General features: G+C 47.5%; 1 protein-coding gene across 8 annotated transcripts in view; it reads left to right on the top strand.

The window, feature by feature from the left end:
• Positions 1 to 853: 853 nt before the first annotated feature.
• The window catches only part of ZNF185 (zinc finger protein 185 with LIM domain), a 104,599-nt gene continuing 82,652 nt past the window's right edge, over positions 854 to 22,800 (top strand). For 3 of the 8 annotated variants that reach the window (XM_039912415.1, XM_039912414.1, XM_039912417.1), the window contains exon 1: positions 854 to 1,169. The gene's annotated coding sequence lies outside the window, so the exon portion shown is untranslated. The remainder of the gene's footprint in view (positions 1,170 to 22,800) is intronic. The other 5 variants (XM_039912413.1, XM_039912418.1, XM_039912412.1 and 2 more) reach the window with 3 other exon arrangements.

Genomic DNA, 22,800 nt, shown 5'->3' with positions numbered 1-22,800 from the left:
CACAGAAGCAGGTAACGTTAAAGGAGAAGGCTGGGCGATTTCATCGTGGCCTAGAACACGGGCCTGGGCATCGGAAGGACCTGGATTCTAATCCCGGTTCCGCCACTTGTCCGCTGCGTGACTCTGGGCAAGTCACTTCAGTTCTCTGTGCCGCAGTTACCTCATCTGTAAAATGGAGAATGAGACTGTGAGCCCCATGTGGGACACGGACTGCGTCGAACCTGATCATTTTGATCTACCCTAGTGCTTAGACTGTGAGCCCGTCACTGGGCAGGGATGGTCTCTATCTGTTGCCGGGCTATACATTCCAAGCGCTTAGTGCAGTGCTCTGCACATAGTAAGTGCTCAATAAATACTACTGAATGGATGAATGCTTAGAACAGTGCTGACACTGTTCAGCGCTTAACAAATACTTTAAAAAAAATTGAAAAATAAATTCCGTCCCTTCTATGATTCCACCTCAGATCTCCTCAAGGCCCCGAATCCCATTTATTCCCCAGTTCGTCCTTGTCGGATTCAAGGACTCCCCTCTGATGGACTCGGAGATTAACGGCGAGGAATTTGCTCGCAAGTTTTCCGTCAAAACAAAACATTCCTGAGTCCCCCTCGTGAGCGGCTGAGCCAGACTTTGAAATGAGGATTTAAAAGAAGGAGAAGAAAGAAAAGGAAGAAATGCTTAGTTTCCACCTCACCCCGCTGGGGAGGAGGGCAGCTGGATGACACTCGGTAGAGAATGTGCGGAATGTACGGGGAGAACACCTACCCTCTGAGAGGGAGAAGGAGAGGAAACGGGGAAGGGAGGAGGGACGAAAAGAGGGAGGAGAGGCAGGAGGGAAGGAGGAGGGGGGAGAGGGAAGGCAGGGCTAGAGGGAGAGGCTCTGCAGTTGGAACAGAGAAACCTGTTTCTTCCCCTGAAGGACAGAACACACCCAGTGTCCTCCTCAAAACGAGGTCTGCCTTTCAGAAGGCCCGTCCTTCCCCTCCGCGGCAGGCCGGTAACCTCTCCGCTCCCCCGGCTGCGGCCTCTGGCTGCTCCTCCTCGGACGTCCCCCCGGAGACTGGCACCTCGTGGCAACCCGGGGGTGCCTTCGGCTGGGATTACGCCACCGCCCACGCACCCCTCACCCGCTGCAGCCAGGAGGGGCGCAACCCCCGGCAAACTCCAGCAGGTAGGTCCCGGGGTCGGAGGGCACGGAGGTAGGGCAGGCCGCGTTTCCGCCAGCTCTCCCGGCTTCGAGAGGGGAGATCGCTGCTTAAATGTGAAGCGTTTCAGCCCGATAGTAATAGTAACCGGGGCGTTCGGTAAGCAGCGAAGCGTGCGTCGAGCCCTGTGCTAAACGCTGGGGTGGAGGATCAGCGGATCGGAAGCGGTCCCTGTCTCACACGGGGTTCGCGGTCTAAGGGGGTGGGAGAACAGGGGTCTTAATCCTCATTTTGCCGACGAAGGAACTGCGGCACAGAGAGGTCGAACGACTTGCCCGGGCGGGGAGCGTGTCTGCTAATTCTGCTTTACTGTACTCTGACAAGTGCTTGGTAAGAGGTCTGACCGTAGTAAGCGCTCAATAAATACCTTTTATTGATTGATTGTTTGCCCGAGGTCCCACAGCGGGCAAGTGGTGGAGCTGGGATAGAATCCATGTCTCCGGACTCTCAGTCTGGCCACCTGTAGCCTTTTTTCCAAAGAATTGAGCCTGATTTCTAAAGTCAATCAATCGACGCTCTTCTTAAGTTTGCTTCCTTGGTCCCCCTGACCTTTCCATGAAAATAAAAGAGTATTTCTGGTCAGAGAAGGGGAGTGTTTTAGGCCTTCCCACCTAACTGACTAATGCTGGAACTCACCACTAAACTCGTTGTGGGCATGGAACATGTCTACCAAATGTTAGAGTGTATGCTCCCAAACCTCTTGGTACAGTGCGCTGCCCCTGTAAGTGCTCATTAAATATCACTGATGGATTGATTGGGAGAGTCCCGGGCAGTGAGGAAGACAAAGAAGTTTAGTGCCTCTACTTACTTGTGGGCAGTGAAAATGTCTACCAACACTTGTTATCGTGTACTCTCCCAAGCGCTTAGTACAGGTCTCCGCACCCAGTAAGTGCTCAATAAATGCCACTGATTGATTAATTGGGAGAATCCTGGGTAGTGAAGAAGACTTAGAAGTTTAGTACCTCTACATAGCTCCGGACAGGGAAAATGTCTACCAACTCTGTTATAGTGTACTCTCCCAAGCTCTTAGCACAGGCCCCGGCACCCGGTAACCGCTCAATAAACACCATCGTTTGATTGATCGATTGAGAGACGTGAAGCAGTGAAGAAGACTTTAGAAGCTTAGTACGTCCACACAGGATGTGCAAGAGACCTGGCAAATTCTGAGACTCGTGAAGTCCTCAGTCAGAAAGGAGGCGCCCCGTGTCGACTGGTGTTATTATTGTTATCTAGATAAGTAGCGTCATTCTGGGGCTCTTTAGTTGAGTTGGATGGGAGGGAGAGAAGAGAATCCCAACTGCTTCCCGGGAGGTGACTTTGGAAGCCTGTGGCCCCGGCTCCGCGTTCTCCAAAGCTGTCTTCCGTTTTATTAGATGAGAGTGAATCAGTTCTTGGGAAAGTGAGGGAGCGGTGAAATGAGCAGAGGCCCCGTTCTCTTCGGCCTCCCTCGCCCACACTGCTCTGCCACTCCTTGTCCGTTTGGATTCATACCACACCCCATCGCAGTTCCTCTACTCACTCATTCGATCGTGTTTTCTGAACCCTTACTGCGTGCAGAGCGCTATACTAAGCGAGTACGACGTAACAACAGACACGTTCTCCGCCCGCAACGAGCTCACGGTCGACGCGGCCTGGGCCCACAGCGTCCCTCAGTCAATCAACCGTATTGATTGAGCGCTTCCTGTACGCAGAACACTGTACTAAGTGCTTGGGAGGGCACAATAACAACAGAGTTGGTAGACGCGTTCCCTGCCCACGAGTTTCCAGTCTACGGGACGAGCTTCTCTGCTCTGAGATTCCTCTTTCTACACGTTTGAGACTGAGCTTAACATGTCTACCAACTCTGTCGAATTGTCCCAAGCGCTTATTACAGTGCTCTGCACCCAGTAAGAGCTCCATACATACCATCGATAGATGGAGTGAATTGAGACGAGACGTCACTGTGGAGCAACCGAGCCCCAGCTCTCGGTAATTTTCCTTTCGGCAAGTGACCCGAGGTTTTCGTCCACTGCGTTCCTTCCCTCTCTGTGGTTTCTTCTCTCCCAACCCAACCCGGGTGAGAAAGCTATGGTGAGGTCTCACGCGCTGACTTTCTCTTGGGCTTCAGAAGAGAAAACAAAACGGTCTGGAGACCAGAGTTTGTGTTCAGGATGAAAGGATGAAAACGAAGCACCGGAAAGAAGACGAGACATGGTTTTCATGAGCTTGCAGGAGGGCCCGAAGGAATTCTCCTCCATAAAATAGTTGACCACGTCAGAATTGGCCCAAGCGTAGAGAACAAGTGTGATTACTGCATTCTGCTTGGGGTGTTGCTCCGTTCTTTTGCGTTGTAAGGCATTTGGAGGGTGAATCCTACCTCTCGAGAAACTATTCCTTTCCCTCAGACCCACTTAGGCTTCAAAGGTGACTGGTCTCTGTGACTCTCTAGACGAGGTTTGGAGATTGGGGAGAAGCAGTGTGGCCTAATGGCCAGAGCCCGGGCCTAGGAGTCAGAAGGGTGTGGGTGCTAATTCCAACTCTGCCACTTGTCAGCTGTGTGACTGTGGGCAAGTCACTTCACTTCACTGAGCCTCAGTTACCTCATCTGTAAAACGGGGAGTAAGACTGCGAAGCCTGGGCAGGACAGGGACTGTGTCTAACCCGATGAGTTTGCCAGCGCTTAGTAGAGAAGCAGCGTGGCTCAGTGGCAAGAGACCGGGCTTGGGAGTCAGAGGTCATGGGTTCTAATCCCAGCTCAGCCACTTGTCAGCTGTGTGACTGTGGGCAAGTCACTTAACTTCTCTGGGCCTCAGTTACCCCATCTGTAAAATGGGGATTAAGACTGTGAGCCCCACGTGGGACAACCTGATCACCTTGCATCCTCCCCAGCGCTTAGAACAGTGGTTTGCACGTAGTAAACGCTTAACAAATGCCATCATTTTTATTACTGTACCTGGTACATACTAAGTGCTTAATAGCATAAAAAAACCAAGGTGAGATTGCAGTGTTTGGTTTCAATTTGTTTGAGGGTATTCATTAAGCACTTACTATGTGCTAGGCACTGTACTAAACACAAGATAATCAGGTTGAACACAGTCCATGCCCTAAATGGGGATCACAATCTTAATCCCCACTTTATAGATGAGGTAACTAAGGCACGGGGAATTTAACTGATTTGCCCAAGGACACACAGCAGATGAGTGACAGGGACAGGATTAGAACCCAGGTCCTTTGACTCCCGGGCCTGGGCTCTATCCACTGGGCCACATGGGTCTTCTTGGATCAAGCACAATGGGTTCCAGGCCTTCCTGATTTCTGGGGCTTCTGCCTTAGACCATGGCAGTGTGCTCAATGATTGCCATTCAACAGCAATCCGGGTCTCCTTGACGTTTCTCCTCTCTTAATCCGCCTCTGTTCTGTCCTCGTTGTACACAAAGAGCTCTGACGGCAGAAGGAATTCTAGGGAAGCAGTGTGGCTTAGTGGGAAGAGCACGTGTCTGGGAGTCAGAAGGATCTGAGTTCTAATCCTCGCTCCGCCATTTCTCTTCTGGGTAACCTTGGGCAAATCTTTTCACTTTTCCGCGCCTCAGTTCCCTCATCCGTAAAATGAGGGTTATGAGTGTGAGCCCCATGGAGGACAGAGACGGTGTCCAGCCTATCGTGTATCTACCCCAGTACTTAAAACAGTGTTTGGCACCTAATAAGAGCTTAACAAGTACCCTAATTATTATTACTATTTAGGCAGGAAATGAGGGGCTAACCTGGAGTCGGGTTTCCTTACAGCACACCTGTCGACCTCAATCTCTTCCCTTTTCCTCAGACGTGCAGCGTGGCTCAGTGGAAAGAGCACGGGCTTTGGAGTCAGGGCTCATGAGTTCGAATCCCAGCTCTGCCACTTGTCGGCTGTGTGACCGTGGGCAAGTCACTTAACTTCTCTGTGCCTCAGTTCCCTCATCTGTAAAATGGGGATGAAGACTGTGAGCCCCACGTGGGACAACCTGATTCCCCTATGTCTACCCCAGCGCTTAGAACAGTGCTCGGCACATAGTAAGCGCTTAACAAATACCAACATTATTATTACGTGGAGACATGCCTACAACCTGAATATGTGGAATGGCTGTCCAAAGTCCGCTCCTAAAGATTTCCAGGTCCTTTGAGAAATCGGTTCAGACATCATAATTTGGGTGGTGAGGTCCTGATGGATTTCTTCGTAATAATAATCGGGGTGTCGGTGAAACGCTTACTATGTGCCAAGCACTGTACTAAGCACTGAGGTAGACCCAAGCAAATGGGGTTGGGCATAGCCTCTGTCCTACATGAAACTCACAGCCTTAATCCCCCTTTTACAGATGAGGCAACTGAGACACAGAGAAGTTAAGGGACAGGCTCAAGGTAACAGAGCAGACAAGTGGTGGAGCCGGGATTAGAACCCAGGTCCTTCTGACTCCCAGGCCCGTGCTTTATCCACTAAGTGATACTGCTTCAGTCAGCTTCATACTGTGAGCAGACCATGCAGAAAGAGTCTCCCTCTCTGGACGGCAAGCTCTCTGTGGGCAGGGAAGGTGTCTGTTTATCGTTATACTGTACTCTCTCAAGCGCTTAGTACAGGGCTTCGCACACAGTAAGTGTTCAATAAATAAAATTGAAAAGGGGACACATCTACCAATTATCTTGTACTGTCCCAAACGCTCAGTATGGTGCTTTGTCCACAGTAAGAGCTCAGTAAGTATCATCGATGGACTCTTTTCCTGAGCCATCTCACCAGGAGCCTTTCCTGTGTCAGACATCCTTCTCCCGGAGGTAAATTCAGGCTCTCGTAATAGTATTTCATTAGGCGCTCACTATGAGGTCAGCACAGATAATCAGATCGGACAGTCTCTGTCTCACACTGGGTTATACACTCTGAGAGAGGATGCTTTTCCTCAAGCCTGCTTCCTAGCCAAGTTTAACCCAACCTTTATGGCCTCCCCTAAAGCTTTCAGTTTTTCCCCCCAAACTGGCGGGGCGACGACCATGAAAGGAATGCTTCTGTCCAGTCCATCAGTCCATGGCTCGGTGTGGGTAGGGATTATTTATTGTTTGCTGTTTACTGCTGTACTCTCCCAAGTGCTTAGTACAGTGCTTTCCAGAGAGGAAGTGCTCAATAAATTTGATTGAATGAATAAATGAATTCATTCATTCATTCAATAGTATTTATTGAGCGCTTACTAGGTGCAGAGCACTGTACTAAGCGCTTGGAATGGACAAATGGGTAACAGATAGAGACAGTCCCTGCCCGCTGACGGGCGCACGGTCTAATCGGAGGAGACGGACAGACCACAACGACAGCAATAAATAGAATCGAGGGGATGAACGTCTCATTAAAACAGTAGCAAATAAATAGAATCAAGGCGATGTACATCTCATTAACAAAATAAATAGGGTAATGAAAATATATGCAGTTGAGCGGACGAGTACAAGGAGGGTCCCTCCTGGGAAGGGACTGTATCTACTACTCGGTTATACCGAGCTCTCCCAAGTGCTTAATACGGTGCTCCGCACACGGGAAACATTCAAGAAATATCATCTGTTGACATCCATATTGAGTCACGTAACAGTAATAACGACGGGGTTTGTTAGTCGCTTACTTTGTGTCAAGCACTGTTCTAAGTGCTGGGGTAGATAGAAGCTAATCAGGTTGGACGCAGTCTCTGTTCCCCATGGGGCTCGCAGGCTTAATCCCCATTTTGCGAGTGAGGGAACTGAGGTCCAGAAAAGTGAAGAGACTTGCCCAAGGTCACACAGCAGACAAGTGGCAGAGCCAGAATTAGAACCCAGGTTCTTCTGACTCCCAAGCCCACGCTCTCTCCACTAGGCCATGCTGTGTTATATTGTTGCTCCCAAGCGCTTAGTACAGTACTCTGCACGCAGTAAGAGCTCAACAAATAGTATTAATTGATTGATTGCTGACCTCTCTGGGTTTTTTCTGTCCTTGCAGAGAATGGGAGAAGGACTGCTCCAACTTCTGGAAAATCTGAATTCTCCTCAGTACAAGTTTCTTGAGATAGCTCTACCCATTTTCAGATCCTCCTCCAATTTATAACCTGGACCCCTTCAATTCGAAATCTGTTGATCCTCTTTAAAGGTCAGACATTTCACCCTAGGGCTAGAAGAGGAGTCATTAGTGAAACAAGTGTCATGGGTCTCATCTGTGAGACCACGTGGGTCGTGGATTCTAATCTCCACTCTGCCACTTGTCAGCTGTGTCACCTTGGGCCAGTCTCTTAACTTCCCTGTGCCTCTGTTCCCTCATCTGGAAAATGGGGATGAAGACTGTGAGCCCCACGCGGGACAACCTGATGACCTCGTATCTACCCAGCTCTTAGAACAGTGCTTGGCACATAGTAAGTGCTTAACAAATACCAACGTTATTATTATTATAACCGGGTCACCCTCTTGCCCAAGCTGACACTGACTGGCACCATCTGTCATCTCCACACAAAGATTTGTCCCACGTGGGACAAGGACTGTGTCTGACCTGAGTATCTTATATCTATCCCAGAGCTTAGTACAGTGCTGGGCAATCTTTAGTGGGCAATCAGTCTTTACTGCGCGCAGTGCACTGTGTTAAGCTCTTGGACACGGTTCTAAGCGTGCAGCACTTCAAAAATCCCACTTTTTATTACCATTATAACATTGCCGCTTCAGGATTAGAACCCAGATCCTTCTCATTCCCAGGCCTTAATAATAATAATAATTATGGTATTTGTTAAACGCTTACTTTGTGCCAAGCATAGTATACTAGTAGAACACAGTAGTAGTAGTTCTCCCCCGATTAGACCGTAAGCCCGTCAAAGGGCAGGGACCGTCTCTCTCTGTTGCCGACTTGTTCCTTCCAAGCGCTTAGTACAGTGCTCTGCACATAGTAATAGAATAGAATAGAAGAATAGAAGAATAGAATAGCCCCACAATAGAAATGTGAAGTTACCTCATCTGTAAAATGGGGATTAAGACCGGGAGCCCCACGTGGGACAACCTGATTACCCTGTATCTCCCCCAGCGCTTAGAACAGTGCTCTGCACATAGTAAGCGCTTAGCAAATACTGACATTATTATTAATCCCCATTTTACAGATGGGGGAACTGAGGCCCAGAGCAGTAAAATGGCTAGGCCAAGGTCACGCAGCAGCCAGGCGGCGGAGCCGGGATTAGTATTCAGGTGCTTCTGACTCCCAGGCCCGTTCTCTCTCCACTAAGTCGAGCTGGTTCAGAAGCCGACGTTTTCTTCCTGTCTTCGGCGAGGCAGTAATTTGGTTCCCAGAACTTTACCCAACCGAGGCCCCTGGAACCCAGCCGAAGAACATAGATAGCATCACAAGGTGACTGTTATCAGCAGGGGGCTGGGCAAAAGCTGTCTGGGGCTTCTCTGCAAGTCCTAGCAGCCTCCCCGGCCCTTTCCGAGGGCCCGGGTTACGGCTTCAAGCTTGGATCCTGAACTAATCCAATCTGGGCGGCGTTTTTTCACGTGAAAATTGGCATTCTTAATGGCTGGCGACTATTACGATTTAGATCCTCTGAAGACAAGGTTGTGAAGGGCAGGTGGGAGTGAACATCCAAGGTTCTTCAATCAATCAGTCAGTGGTATTTACCGAAGGCTTACCGTGCGCAGAGCACTGTACTAAGAGCTCAGGAAAATACAAAAGTTAGTCGACCTCATCCCTGCCCCGAAGGAGCTTGGTTCTTCATTTTCTAGGGCAATCCCCCTTTTGTATGGTATCTGTGGAGTGCTTACTATGTGCTGGCCGCCGTACCAAGTGCTGGGATAGATCGGGTTAGGCGCGGTCCACGTCTCACATGAGGCTCACAGTCTTACTCCCCGTTTTAAAGATGAGGTAACTAACTGGGGCACAGAGAAATGAGTGACTTGCCCATGGTCACATAGACAAGTGGAGGAGTCAGGATTAGAACCCAGATCCTTCTCATTCCCAGGCCTTAATAATAATAATAATTATGGTATTTGTTAAACGCTTACTTTGTGCCAAGCATAGTATACTAGTAGAACACAGTAGTAGTAGTTCTCCCCCGATTAGACCGTAAGCCCGTCAAAGGGCAGGGACCGTCTCTCTCTGTTGCCGACTTGTTCCTTCCAAGCGCTTAGTACAGTGCTCTGCACATAGTAAGCGCTCAATAAACACTACTGAATGAATGAATGAATGAACACATACTGTGTGTTCTAAGCGCTGGTGGAGATACAGAGTAATCACGTTGTCCCAGGTAGGCCTCACAGTTTTAATCCCCATTTTACAGACGAGGGAACGGAGGACCGGAGAAGTTTAGTGACTTGCCCGAAGTCACACAGCTGACAAGTGGAGGAGGTAGGATTAGAACCCACATCCTCTGACTCTCAAGCCCGGGCTCTTTCCGCTAAGCCACACTGTTCTATCCACTAGGCCGTGCTGCTACTCACCTATTTAGATTTCAATCACCGGGTACATATATCAGGGAACTGTGGTCCCGATCCAGGCCTTAAGGTATTGGGGAAGGCCATGAAAAGTTTGTGAAGGACCTGGGATTTATAATGGACTACCAATCAAGAAGCAGCATGGCGTAGTGGCTAGAGCACAGGCCTGAGAGCCAGAAGGTCATGGGTTCTAATCCCGGCTCCTCCACTTGTCTGCCACGTGACCTTGTGCAAGTCACTTCACTTCTCTGGGCCTCAGTTACCTCATCTGGAAAATGGGCACTGAGGCTGTGAGCCCCACATGGGACAGGGACTGTGTCCAACTCCATCTGCTTGTATCCACCTCGGTGTTTAGTACGGTACCTGGCAAATAGTGAGTGCTCAACAAATCCCACAATTATTAGTAGTAGTAGTAGTAGTAGTATTATCATGGATCAGCCACTCACCTGCCGTGTGACCTTGGGCAAGTCACTTCAAGTTCTTTGCCTCAGTTACCTCATCTGTAAAAGGGGGATTAGTGCAATGATCCTCAGGTGGGGCAGGGACTGTGTCCAATCTAATTAGCTTGTATCTGCCCCAACGCTTAGAACAGTGCCTGGCACATAGTAAGCGCTTAACAAGTGCCATTCAAAAAATTTGAAATCTCCTCCTACCTGCAGGTGGACTGTGGTCCCTCCAGGCCATCCTGGTCGCAGTCGTGAGGCTGAAATCTCAGCTGCCACAGTCCTCCATCGTGCCCAGTAATTGCTGCACAGATCAGGCGGAGAGGTTGCCTGCCCTCTGACAGAAGACAAACGCACCCAGGTGCAACTGGAACCTAAAAGACAGTTAAAAGTGTCCCCCTGTTTGCTCAGTCATGTGTAATTACTTTAATTCAATTGCCCTGGAAATGAAAACCACTTGCAATCACGTGGAAAGCAAGGAAGGCGTTAGCCATTTAAGAATGATAATAATGGTATTTGATAAGTGCTTATTATGTGTCAAGCACTGTTCTAAGCACTGGGGTAGAATCAAGGTAATCGGGGTGTCCCACGTGAGGCTCACAGTCTTAATCCCCATTTTCCCGATGGAGTCATGGAGGCACAGAGAAGTTAAGTGGCTTGCCCGAGGTCACACAGTAGACAAGTGCGGAGCCGGGATTAGAACTCACGTCCTCTGATTCCCAAATCGGTGTTCTTACCAGGAGGGAATGCCGTTCCTTTCTAAGGAGGCCGCGGAAGGCAGGATCTGTGGATACCGGCCACCCGCATGGTGTCAGGTGGGTTAGGCCAGCACTCGGGGTAATGCAATATTATGATTTCCACCATTTTGCAAAAACAACGTGTCTTGCAAGAGGCACTGGCCTGGGAGTCAGAGGGCCCGGTTTCGAATCCCAGCTCTTCCACTTGTCTGCTGCGTGACCCTGGGCAAGTCACTTCACTTCTCTGAACCTCATTTACCTCGTCTGTAAAAGGGGGATTGAGCTTGGGAGTCCCTTGTCGACAGGGATTGGGTCCAACCCCATTTGTTTGTATCCACCCCAGTGCTTAGAACAGGTCCTGGCCCATTGTAAGCGCTTTACAAATACCACAATTATGATTATTATTATTACTTTTTAGTAACTCACTGATCTGTAAAGGCCCCTGATTACCTGTCAATAGAAAGAGACAAGGACTTAAGCCTTCTGAAAGTGCCTGCTAAAATGACATATCTGAGCGGTCACAACCCTATATAGTTTCTGGGTTTTGAATCAACAAAGTTTAATTGCGACTGCAACTTATACAATGGGCTTTATCTTCAAAATCCTCAACCTCTCCCTTGGCACTGCGAAGATTCTCCCCTACTTGCCCTAGGCCAATAGAAATGTATGCCAGGTAATTAGAAACGTGTGTGCTAGTTTTACTTATTTTATTACCTTTGCACATTCAAAGCCTTAAAATACAGGCACCACCTTTATCTCAGCTTAAATTCTCTTCATAACAATCAATAGTATTTATTGAGCAACGCAAGCCTTGAGGTCTTGTATTCCCTTAGTGAACGAGACTTTTTTTTGTTTTGCTTTGCTTTATGGTATTTAAAAATTTTTAAATGCCAGGCACTGTACTAAGTGCTGGGTTAGATACAAGTTAATTAACACAGTCCCCGGACACACTTAATTAACAGTGGACGCAGTCCCTGTCCTACATGGGGCGCACAGTCTCAATCCCCATTTTATAGATAAGGTAACTGAGGCCCAGAGAAGTGAAGTGACTTGACCAGGGTCACAAAACAGACAAGCGAAGGAGCGGGGATCAGAACCCATGACCTTCTGATTCCCAGGCCCGTGCTCTATCCACTCTGCCCTGCTGCTTCGGAGAGAAACTTCCAGAGAAACCCCGGTCGTGAGCTTCAGGACAAACCCCGGGCCTCTACGGGTGACTAGAGAATGGGCAGTTCCTCAGTACTCTTCGACCTCAGAGGGGTCCCGGGCAGGTGGCGATGATTCCCTGGAAATTCCCACTCCCTCTCCCTCCCCAACCGTTGCCCACCAGCTATCGATATCAGGGGAAAGAGTGGCTACCCAAATCCCACTGTCCATCAGCACTGCCAGACCTTCCTACTCCCCGACTGAGCGCCCTGAAACACAAAGGCGGCATTCAGAGCACGAGTTAGTGAAACTTGCTCCGACGCATAAATACCCAGTTTTAGTTCTACCTCCAACTCATCTCTTCTTACTGATCTTTCCTTCCTTCCCCAAATCAGGAGGCCCCTGTTGCCTGCCAATTCCGGGCTTCAGGAAGAGAGACCAATTGTTCTTGTAAAGAGTCCAAAGATTCCAGTCAAATTGAGGCACCAACCATCCTCATTAGAGGATTGTTTTTCTCTGAGCCTGCTGGATATTCAACACTTGGCTCCTTCCAGAAGGAGCAGTTCTAGTAGGTACCATAGAAACAGACGGGTAGAAAGACCACCTACTGAAGATAGACCGTTTAAACTGTGAGCCCGTCACTGGGCAGGGATTGTCTCCATCTGTTGCCAAATCGTACCTTTCAAGCGCTTAGTACAGTGCTCTGCACAGAGTAAGTGCTCAATAAATACCATTGAATGGATGATCGGTAGTCATACTGAGTTGCTACAAGTAAACCGATAAATACGACTGATCGATGCCGTTCGTGGTGCCTCGTGTGCCTTCTTGACCAGAATGCGCAAGAGTCCTCAGCGGTGACCCTTTTTTTATGGTATCTGTTAAGCGCTTACCGTGTGCCAGGCACTGTACTAAGTATCAGGGTAGATAGAAGCTAATCAAGCAACAAGCAACAACATAACGGACACATTCCCTGCCCCATTATGCCCATTATGCTGGCGGCAAGGTACCCTTCTCATTTTCATGTCATTTGCACATTTCTACAGTGAATAATCTGATGGATGTACCGCTTCTTGCTTTATGCTTATTCTGTCTCCCAGTTTCGCTACGTTCAAATAAAACAACCTCCTTTTTTTTTGCTCCAACCATCTCCGAGCTTCAGAGGATTCCTCATACCCTGATGGTATAGAAGATTTAGAAGACACAGTTCTGTGTTGGCTCTGTGTCCCGCTACCCCAGGGATGGTCATGGCCTGCGGGCTTTTGACCCAAGCCCATTTTTTATGGTACTTGTTTTGATAGTGTGTTTTTTTAAATAATATTTCTTATCTGCTTACTATATTCCAGGCAGTGTACTCTCCCCACCTTCAAAGCCGTATTTAAGACACATCCCTTCCAAGAGGCCTTCCTCGACTAAGCCCTCCTCTCCTCTTCACCCACTCCATTCTGTGCCACCTCGAGTTGCTTCCTTTATTCACTTGTCTATATCTTTAATTTTATGTATTTTTATTAATGTCTGTCTCCCCCTCCAGACTGTAAACTCATTGTGGGCAGGAAATGTGTCTGTTACATTGTTATATTTGTACTCTCCCCAGTGCTTAGTACAGTGCCTGGCACATATTAAGGGCTCAATAGATTCGGCTGACTGGCTGACTGTACTAAATGCGGCCGACTGTACTAAGTGCTGGGGTAGATATAAGATAATCAGGTTGACTGCAATGCGTCTCACATGTGGGACTCACGATCTGAGTCAAAGGGAGGAAGATTTAATCCTTATTTTTCAGATGAGGTAACTGAGGTATGGAGAAGTTAAGTGACTTAATAATAATGATGATATTTGTTAAGTGCTTACTATGGCACCGTTCTAAGAGCTGGGGGAGATACAAGGTAATCAGATTGCCCCACATGGGATTCACAGTCTTACTCCCCATTTTACAGATGAGGTAACTGAGGCACGGAGAAGTTAAGTGACATTAATAATGATGATATTTGTTAAGTGCTTACTATGTGCCAAGCACCGTTCTAAGCGCTGGGGGAGATACAGGGTAATCAGATCGTCCCACGCGGGATTCACGGTCTTAATCCCCATTTTACAGATGAGGTAACTGAGACACAGAGAAGTTAAGGGACTTGCCCACAGTCACACAACAACAAATAGAGAAGCTGGAATTGGAACTCAGATCTTCTGACTCCCCCAGGCCTGGGCTCTTTCCACTAGGCCACACTGCTTCATTTTTTTATGAAGGCAGGGATTGTGACTACCTACTCTATTGAACCCTCCTAAGTGCTTAGTACGGTGTTCTGCAGGGAGTAATCAATCATATTTATTGAGTGCTTACTGTGTGCAGAGCTCTGTACTAGACTCTCGGGAGAGTACAATGCAACAGAATTGGCAGACACATTCCCTGCTCACAAAGAGCTTACACTCTACAGGGGGAGACAGACATTAAGATAAATTTTGGGTATGTGCATACCTCTTGTGAAGCTGAGGGTGGAGTGAATCAAGGTTACAAATCCAAGTGAAAGTGCAACACAGAAAGGAGAGGGAGTAAAGGACTTAATTAATACTACTGATTGATTCCATATGAGACTCAAAGAATTGATCAATGGCATTTATTTACCACTTCCTGTGTGCAGAGCACTATACTAAGTGCTGGGAGAGTACAATATAACAATATAATAGAGCTGGTAGACACAGAGTTTACAATCTAGAGTGGCGAGACAGACTTTCATATAAATAAAGAAATTATGGATAGGTACATAAGTGCCGTGAGGCTGAGGGAGGGCTAAATAAAGGAGCAAATCAGGGTGATGCAGAAGGGAGTGGGAGGATAGGAAATGAGGGCTTAGTCAGAGAAGATCTCTTGGGGGAGATGTGCTTTTAATAAGATTTTGAAGGTGTGGAGAATGATCGTCTGTCATTTATAAAGAGGGAGGGCATTCCAGGCCAGAGGCAGGGAGTGAGAGGTCAGTGGCGAGATAGATGAGATTGTGATACAGCGAGTAGGTTGGCATTAGAGGAGAAAAGTGTGTGTGCTGAGTTGTAGAAGGAAAAGGTAGGAGGGAGCAAGGTGATCGAGTGCTTTGAAGCTGATGGCATGGAATTTCTCTTTGATGTGGAGGTGGATGGGCAACCACAGGAGGTTCTTGAGGGGCAGGGAAACATAGGCTGAAAGTTTTTGTGGAAAAGTGATCCGGGCGACAGAGTGAAGTATGTTCTGGGGTGGGGAGAGATAGGAGGCGGGGAGGCCTGCAAGGAGGCTGCAGAAGGCAGCTGAGGAATTTAAAAAAACAAACTGTGAGCCACCAGTCAAGTACTCAAGAACTGTTCCCATTCAACTCTATCCCACAAAATGAAGAAAGTGGTATTCACTCGTATTCATGAATAGGCTTGCTTGTAATTTCCTTTGGAGGGTTCCACTGCAAACTCCAGTGGCCACTGCTAATCAATCATTAAGGTATTTACAGCAGATTTAATTTTCAGATGGAAGTTCAGCGTGTGATTCATGTTTAATGATGGACTCCCCGAGTCACAGGCTCCGGTATGATGTGATGGAATCAATCAATCAGTCATCTGCATTTATGGAGCGCTTACTGTGTGCAGATCACTGTACTAAGCGCTTGGGAAAGTACAGTACAATAGAGTTGGTAGAGATGTTCCCTGCCCACAAGATGCTTACAGTCTAGAGGGGAATTTACAGCCTACAGGTTTGCATCATGGTTTCATCTGGTTGGAAGTATCTTCTGGAGACAAACAGTTGAGAGTAGGGGGGCTTTCAATCTACCCACCCCTTTGAATCGATTGCATGGCTCAATAAGTGCTTACTATATGCAGTACGCCGTATTAAGTGCTTGGGAAAGTACAACAGAATTAGCAGACACATTCCCTGAAGAAAGCTGACTCCTATTTGAAATGCAGTCTCAAAACTGCTTCTCCGATGCCAACCTACTCGCTGCACCTCAGTCTCGTCTAGCTCACCTCCAACCTCTCGCCCACTTCCTGCCTCTGGCCTGGATCGCCCTCCCTCTTCGTATCTGACAATCACTCTCCCTACCTTTAAAATCTAATGCCGCCTACACTGCTGAGGAGAAAAATGGTCGTGTGGGCTGGCTCGTCGGAGGTGCCCCTTGGAAAGAAACGGGTAAAGCCTTCCTTGCTTTCCGCGTGATTGCAAGGAGTTTTCATTTCCAGGGTAAATTCCATCTGAATTAAAGAAATTACTGGTATTGGAGGTTAGAACACTTGGATGCTAGTCTAACCTCCTTGACACTGTCTCTTCTCATTCATTTTCATTCAGTCGTATTTACTGAATTGTATTAATGCGTGCAGAGCACTGTACTAAGTGGGAAAGTACCGTACAACAAAGAACAGTGACATTCCCTGCCCACAACGAGCTCACAGTCTTGGGGAGAGACAGACAGCAAAACAAATACATAAAATTACAGGTATGGCTATAAGTGTTGTGTTTTTAAGGTCTTGGTTAAGAATTTCTGCGATAATATCATTGGATCAGACCAATGAGCAATCCAGCCCACAATAGCAACAGGAAGCTTAGACGTACCATGTGGTTGCCCTTCTTGAAATCCATCTTGATGTTTATAATTGTGGTGTTCGTGGCTCACTTACTGTGTGCCAAGCACTATACTAAGTACTGGGGTAGATAGAAGTTGATCGAGTCGGTCACCGTGCCCGTCCCACATGGAACATACAGTCTAAGCCAGAGGAAGAACAGTTATTGAATCTCCATTTTTCACAAGAGGTAGCTGAAGGGCAGGGAAGATGTCACTTGAATCATTCAATCAATCCTATTTATTGAGCACTTACCGTGTGCAGAGTACATAGAGCTGGTAGACACGTTCCCTCACCACAGTGGGCTTATGGTCCAGAGACTGTGACTTGCCCAAGGTCACTCAGCAGGCGAGCGAGGGAGCTGGGATTAGGACCCAGATCCTCTGACTCCCAGGTCCTTGCTCTTTCCACTAGGACCATGCTGTTTAGGGCATATATTCCAGCATCACTAAATGTTCCTTTATTTACCCCTGACTTTCCCTCTCCTGACCACTTTAGTAGTCTAAGCCATTCTTGAACTTGCTGATCTTTTCCGTCTGGGTAATAATGTCGGTATTTGTTAAGCGCTTACTATGTGCCGAGCACTGTTCTAAGCGCTGGGGTAGATACAGGGTAATCAGGTTGTCCCACGTGAGGCTCACAGTTAATCCCCATTTTACAGTTGAGGTAACTGAGGCACAGAGAAGTTAAGTGACTTGCCCACAGTCGCACAACTGACAAGTGACAGCCGGGATTCAAACCCAATAGGAAATCCACACGCTTAGCAGCTCTGTGTGAAGAAACGTTTCTTTCAGTTTGCATTAATCCAAACATCTTCTAGGTACCCTTCTGTCCTGTTGATAGACAAGAAGCAGCCTGGCCTAGTGGATAGAGCACAGGCCTACAAGTCAGGAGGACCTGGGTTCCAATTCTGGCTCCACCACTCTTCAGTTGTGTGAGCCTGGGCAAATCACTTCACGTCTCTGGGGTTCAGTTCCCTCATCTGTAAAAATGGGGATTAAGATGTTGGACAGGGACTCTGATCAACCCCGATTTGCTTATATCCACCCCAGCGCTTAGTACGGTGCCTGGCACATAGAAAGCTCTTAGCAAATACCACAATTATCATTATTGTTATGCCCCAAATTTGGAGAGCAAAGTTCTGCATTTTTTCCCTTAATAATTTTGAAGAGTTCAGTCAGGTCCTCCTTATCTCCATTTGGAAGCTTCTCTGGTCCTCTGATCATCTAAGTAATCCTTCCTGAGCCCCTTTCCAGCTCTCATATGTCCTTCCTTAGGAGGAAGAGCCAGAACGATATGTAGTATTCCAGGACTGGATATACCACAGTTGGATGTACTGACAAAATCATGCCATTTGCTGTGCTTTCTATCCTTTTCCTGATGTCACCTAACATTTGGTTGGTCGCTTCATACTGCTGCACAGTGAACGGATAACGGTTACATCTTTTCAGTCAATCAAGGGTATTTATTGAGTGCTTACTGTGAGCAGAACACTGTACTTAGCTTTTGGGGGCGTATAGTGCAACACAGTTAGTAGACATGTTCCCTGCCCCCAACGAGTTATAGTCTAGATGGGGAGGCAGGCATGAACATAAATAAATAATTTATAATATATCATTTAGAGACCCTATGATAGAGACAGTAGACATGATCCCTGTTCAGAGCGTCCTTCAGTTTCCTCTTATGCAAACCAAAGGTAATGACAGCTACTTCTAAGGGTCGCTATGGTGAGGATCACTTAATGTTAAAAGGCGCCGTGAGCTTCTGGGAGGAACAGGTCAAACCAAACCAGCCGAAGGAGTTTTGGTTGGTCGATCGTCCGTATTTATTGCCTTCCCACATGAGCCAAGTCCAACTAAGGTATTAGTGCTATTATTTCTTATTCAAATTGCCGGAGAATCCAATCTGCCGGATAAATTGACTGAATCATCTGGGAGTTCCACATGGGCCTGTATAGGAGGAGATTAAACCCCAGTCATGGGTGCCAACTCCATAGTGATGACGGGAGCCATAATTCCCAGGGCTCCTAGGGGTGGAGGCAAAGCCATGATTTTCAGCCTGACAACCTCTGGGCTGGGCACTCAGCCCCACTCGCCTCAGACTTAGAGAAATGAGACAGGTCCGACTAGGCCCCAGATCAGGTCTTTCTGACCTGTTCACTCTTGAAGCTTGTCTGTCACCTTCCAACATCATTCAAATTTTGCTCCTCCCAAAGTCCTCTCTTCAGGTAAAATGAAAAATGGTCACCTAGCCTTAGTGGAGGTTTGGTAGCCAAGCAGGTCAGGCCTCAAAACCAGGGCAGAAACTAACCCTGCCCAGTTAACCATCAAACAGAAACTCCTCACCATCAGCTTAAAAGCCATCAATCACTCTGCCCCTTTTTACCTCACCTCGCTACTCTCCCATCCAACCCAGCCACACACTTCGATCCTTTAACGCCACCTTACTCGGTATGCCTCGATCTCGTCTATCTCGTAGCCGACATGTTGCCCACATCCTGCCTCTGGCCTGGAACGTCCTCCCTCTTCATATCGGACACAATTTCTCTCCCCCGCTTCAAAACTTTATCGAAGGCGCACCTCTTCCAAGAGGCCTTCCCTGACTAAGCCCTCTTTTCCTCTTCTCCCACTCCCTGCTCCCTTTATTCATCCTGCACCTCCCAGCCCCACAGTACTTACGTACATATCCATAATTTATTTATATTAATGTCTGACTCCCCCTCTAGACTGTAAGCTGTTTGAGGGAAGGGAAAGTGTCGGTTATATTATTATATTGAACTCTCCCAAGCTCTAGTACAGTGATCTGCGCACAGTAAGTACTCAATAAATATGATTGAATGAATGGATTTAATAATAATAACGTTGGTATTTGTTAAGTGCTTACTACGTGCAGAGCACTGTTCTAAGCGCTGGAGTAGATACAGGGGAATGAGGTTGTCCCACCTGAGGCTCACAGTTTTCATCCCCATTTTACAGATGAGGGAACTGAGGCACAGAGAAGTGAAGTGACTTGCCCACAGTCGCACAGCTGACAAGGGGCAGAGTCAGGATTCGAACCCATGACCTCTGACGCCCAACCCCGGGCTCTTTCCACTGAGCCACGCTGCTTCTCTAGAATTTAGAGGGCAAGCACAGGAGACACATTTCACCCTTAGCAACTGTGCCAAGAAAAGTAACTTTCTTGAAGATATGAATCCTTAGACTCCCCTCCAGAGAACCTTTCCTCTCCAGACTCAGCCTGATGGCTTGATGGAGAGATAGTGTCTCAGGCTTTTCTGCCACTTTTTCAGCGGTGTGACCTTGGGCAAGTCACTTTAACTTCTCTTTGCCTGTTACCTCATTTGTAATATGGGGATTAAGACTGTGAGCCCCATATAGGACGTGAACTGGGTCTACCCTGATTAGCTTCCCAGGACTTTGTACGGTGCCTGGCACGTAGTCATAATAATGTTGGTATTTGTTAAGCACTTACTGTGTGCAGAGCACTGTTCTAAGCGCTGGGGTAGATACAGGGTAATCAGGTTGTCCCCATTTTACAGATGAGGTAACTGAGGCGCAGAGAAGTTAAGTGACCTGCCCACAGTCACACAGCTGACGAGTGGCAGGGCCGGGATTTGAACTCATGACCTCTGACTCCCAAGCCCGGGCTCTCTCCACTGAGCCACGCTGCTTCTCTGTGCTTAACAAATAGTAGTAAGTGCTTAACAAATGTCACAAGACTGTAAGCTCGTTGTGGTCAAGGAATGTGTCTGTTTATTGTTGTCGTACTCTCCCAAATGCTTAGTACGGGGCTCCGCACACAGTGGGTGCTCAATAAATACGAAGGAAAAAATGAATATTATTATTATTATTGTCCGCTTGTGTCCCGTTGCCACTCTGGAGGATTCGCTGTAGCCCCCACTGTCACTCAAAAACCTACACAGTAAATACAGTCTGAGTCTGCAGACTCCAACCACTCCTTCGGTAGTTTTTTACTGAGCTCTTACTGTGTGCACAGCACCGTACTAAGCACTTGGGAGAGTAGAATGCAACAAAGTTGGTAGATACATTCCCTGCCCACAGGGAGCTTACAATCTAGAGGGGCAGCATTTTCCAAATTGCCTTCCGACTGGAATGGAAAGGGAGCAAGAAGCATCAAGAAACATCAGGAGTTTTGACTCTGTGGAAAGAGGAATCGTCGTTAGGCCCTAGACAAACTTCACCGATCACTCAGCCCAGTGGAGGCTCTGATCCTGCGACTTCACCGTCAAAATGAGTCCAAGGGCCTTCAGGAAGAGTATTCACTAGACTGTAAGCTACTTGAGTGATCATGTCTTCCAACTGTTGTGCTCTCCCAAGCGCTTAATACAAGTACAGTGCACGGCCCACCCTAAGCACTCAGTAAATACCATTGACCGATTGATTGAGTATCCCTGGGAAGGGATATTTAGCACATGTGAGTAGGAAGAGATATGTGTAAAAAGCCATATTTCTCGAAGGAAGGACTAAAGTAAAATTCCCCATGCCCTTCTCTTGTCCTCTTTTCCTACAGCTCCCCCAACCCCCTTCCCCACCCCTTACTCAGGTGATTCACTGCGATTGGAGATTGGCTGTGGAAACTGAGTCGCTTGAGGCTCTACAACTGATTCTGAGCAGAACTAACCAGCTGCCCCTCATCCCAGGAGAGCCTAACAGGGACCCAGTGTTCTCCAGCAAGGAGGGCATTGTATGCCTCAACCTAGTCTCCCCCATGCCAGCACCGGAAACGTCAGCTTCTTAGAACAAAGTGCTGTCTGTATGCAGTCACCGGGCGGTGGATTGGATAGAGTCTTTGACTTCTCTTTTACCTCAGAGAATCAGGAGCGGAGAACTCCACCCGCCAGGGAGCAAACTTTTTTTTCCCCTCAGAGCTGTGAAACTGCCGACCTCACCAAAGTTTCTTTCCACAGAATTAAAGGGACCCAAGTCCTTCATCCGTAATCCTCAAAAGCATCTCGCATTACGACGTGCAGAGAAGGCACCCATAAGTCTCCTCAACCCTGTAATTCGGGACTGAATTTGAGAGCTCTGTTGAAGGAAGATAATTTGTTACGGATAGAGGGTCATTTCAGTTGTTTTGTATACGCTTCTTTCGGTTATCCTTTCTGGAGCAGAAACCACTTTCGATAATGAATGCTCGGTTAAACTGCCTTTCTCCGGGGAAAGGCTTGGTTATTGCAGTCAGGTGATCCCAGTGTTCTCTAACAGAGCCTTTAAGTTCAAGGTGAAGTAAAGTAGAAATGATAGTAATGACACCGTAAGTCTGTAAGGTGATTTTATTTTTCCCAAGTGCTTTTGCAACATTTTGTTCTCTTTATACTCCAGGGAGGTAAAGGGAGGCAGACGTTATTTCGCAGTTGTGAAAAATCAGTAAAGAGGGATAATGACTGGCTCAAGGTCACACACTCAGTGTCAGATGTGGTGCTAGAACCAGATCTCCTGACTCAGCCCATGTTCCATATCAGTCATATTTACTGAGCGCTGAGCACTCTACCAAGTGCTTGGGCGAGTACAATATGCATTTTCTTACCATTACGCAACGGATCCTTTTCCTTGCAGTGTTGGTGTGAGAATTAATGGGATCCATTCTAGAGATAATGAGTAGATCTACTAATAACTGTGGTATCTCTAAAGTGCTCACTGTGTGTCAAACACTGGTCTAAGTGCTAAGGTAGATGCAATATCATCAGATTGGGTACAGTCCCTGTCCTACATGAAGCTTTCTGACAAAAGGAAAGCGAGAGCAATTACTTAAATACCCATTTTGCAGATGAGGAAACTGTGGCACAGAGAAGTTGATTGACTTGCCCAAGGTCCCCCAGCAAGAAAGTGGTGGATCCGGGATTAGAACCTCTGTCTCTTGGCTCCAGGTTCTGTGCTTTTTCCCCTTAGACCCCGCTGCAGACACAAAATGTTGATGGTATTTGTTAAGTGCTTACCATGTGCCAAGCACTGTTCTAAGCGCTGGGAGAGGGGGAGAATACAAGGTCATCAGGTTGTCCCACATGGGGCTCACAGTCTTAATCCCCATTTTACAGATGCATCTCCATTTTATACTCAGGTGGTTTCCTATATCATCTCTATACTAATAAGATTGTGGCCTGCAAGGGAAATGTTGCTTAACTATAGATTGGTTAAGTTCGTACTATGTTTCGAGTACAATTCTAAGCACTGAGGTAGATACAAGTTAATCAAGTCAGTCCCAGCCCTTGTCCCACATGGAATTCACGGTCTAAATTGGAGGAGAAAGATTTAATCCCCATTTTACAG

The sequence above is a fragment of the Ornithorhynchus anatinus genome, chromosome 6, assembly GCF_004115215.2.
Source record: "Ornithorhynchus anatinus isolate Pmale09 chromosome 6, mOrnAna1.pri.v4, whole genome shotgun sequence".
In the NCBI taxonomy this organism is placed as follows: domain Eukaryota; kingdom Metazoa; phylum Chordata; class Mammalia; order Monotremata; family Ornithorhynchidae; genus Ornithorhynchus; species Ornithorhynchus anatinus.
This window is presented reverse-complemented; position numbering and strand designations above follow the sequence as displayed.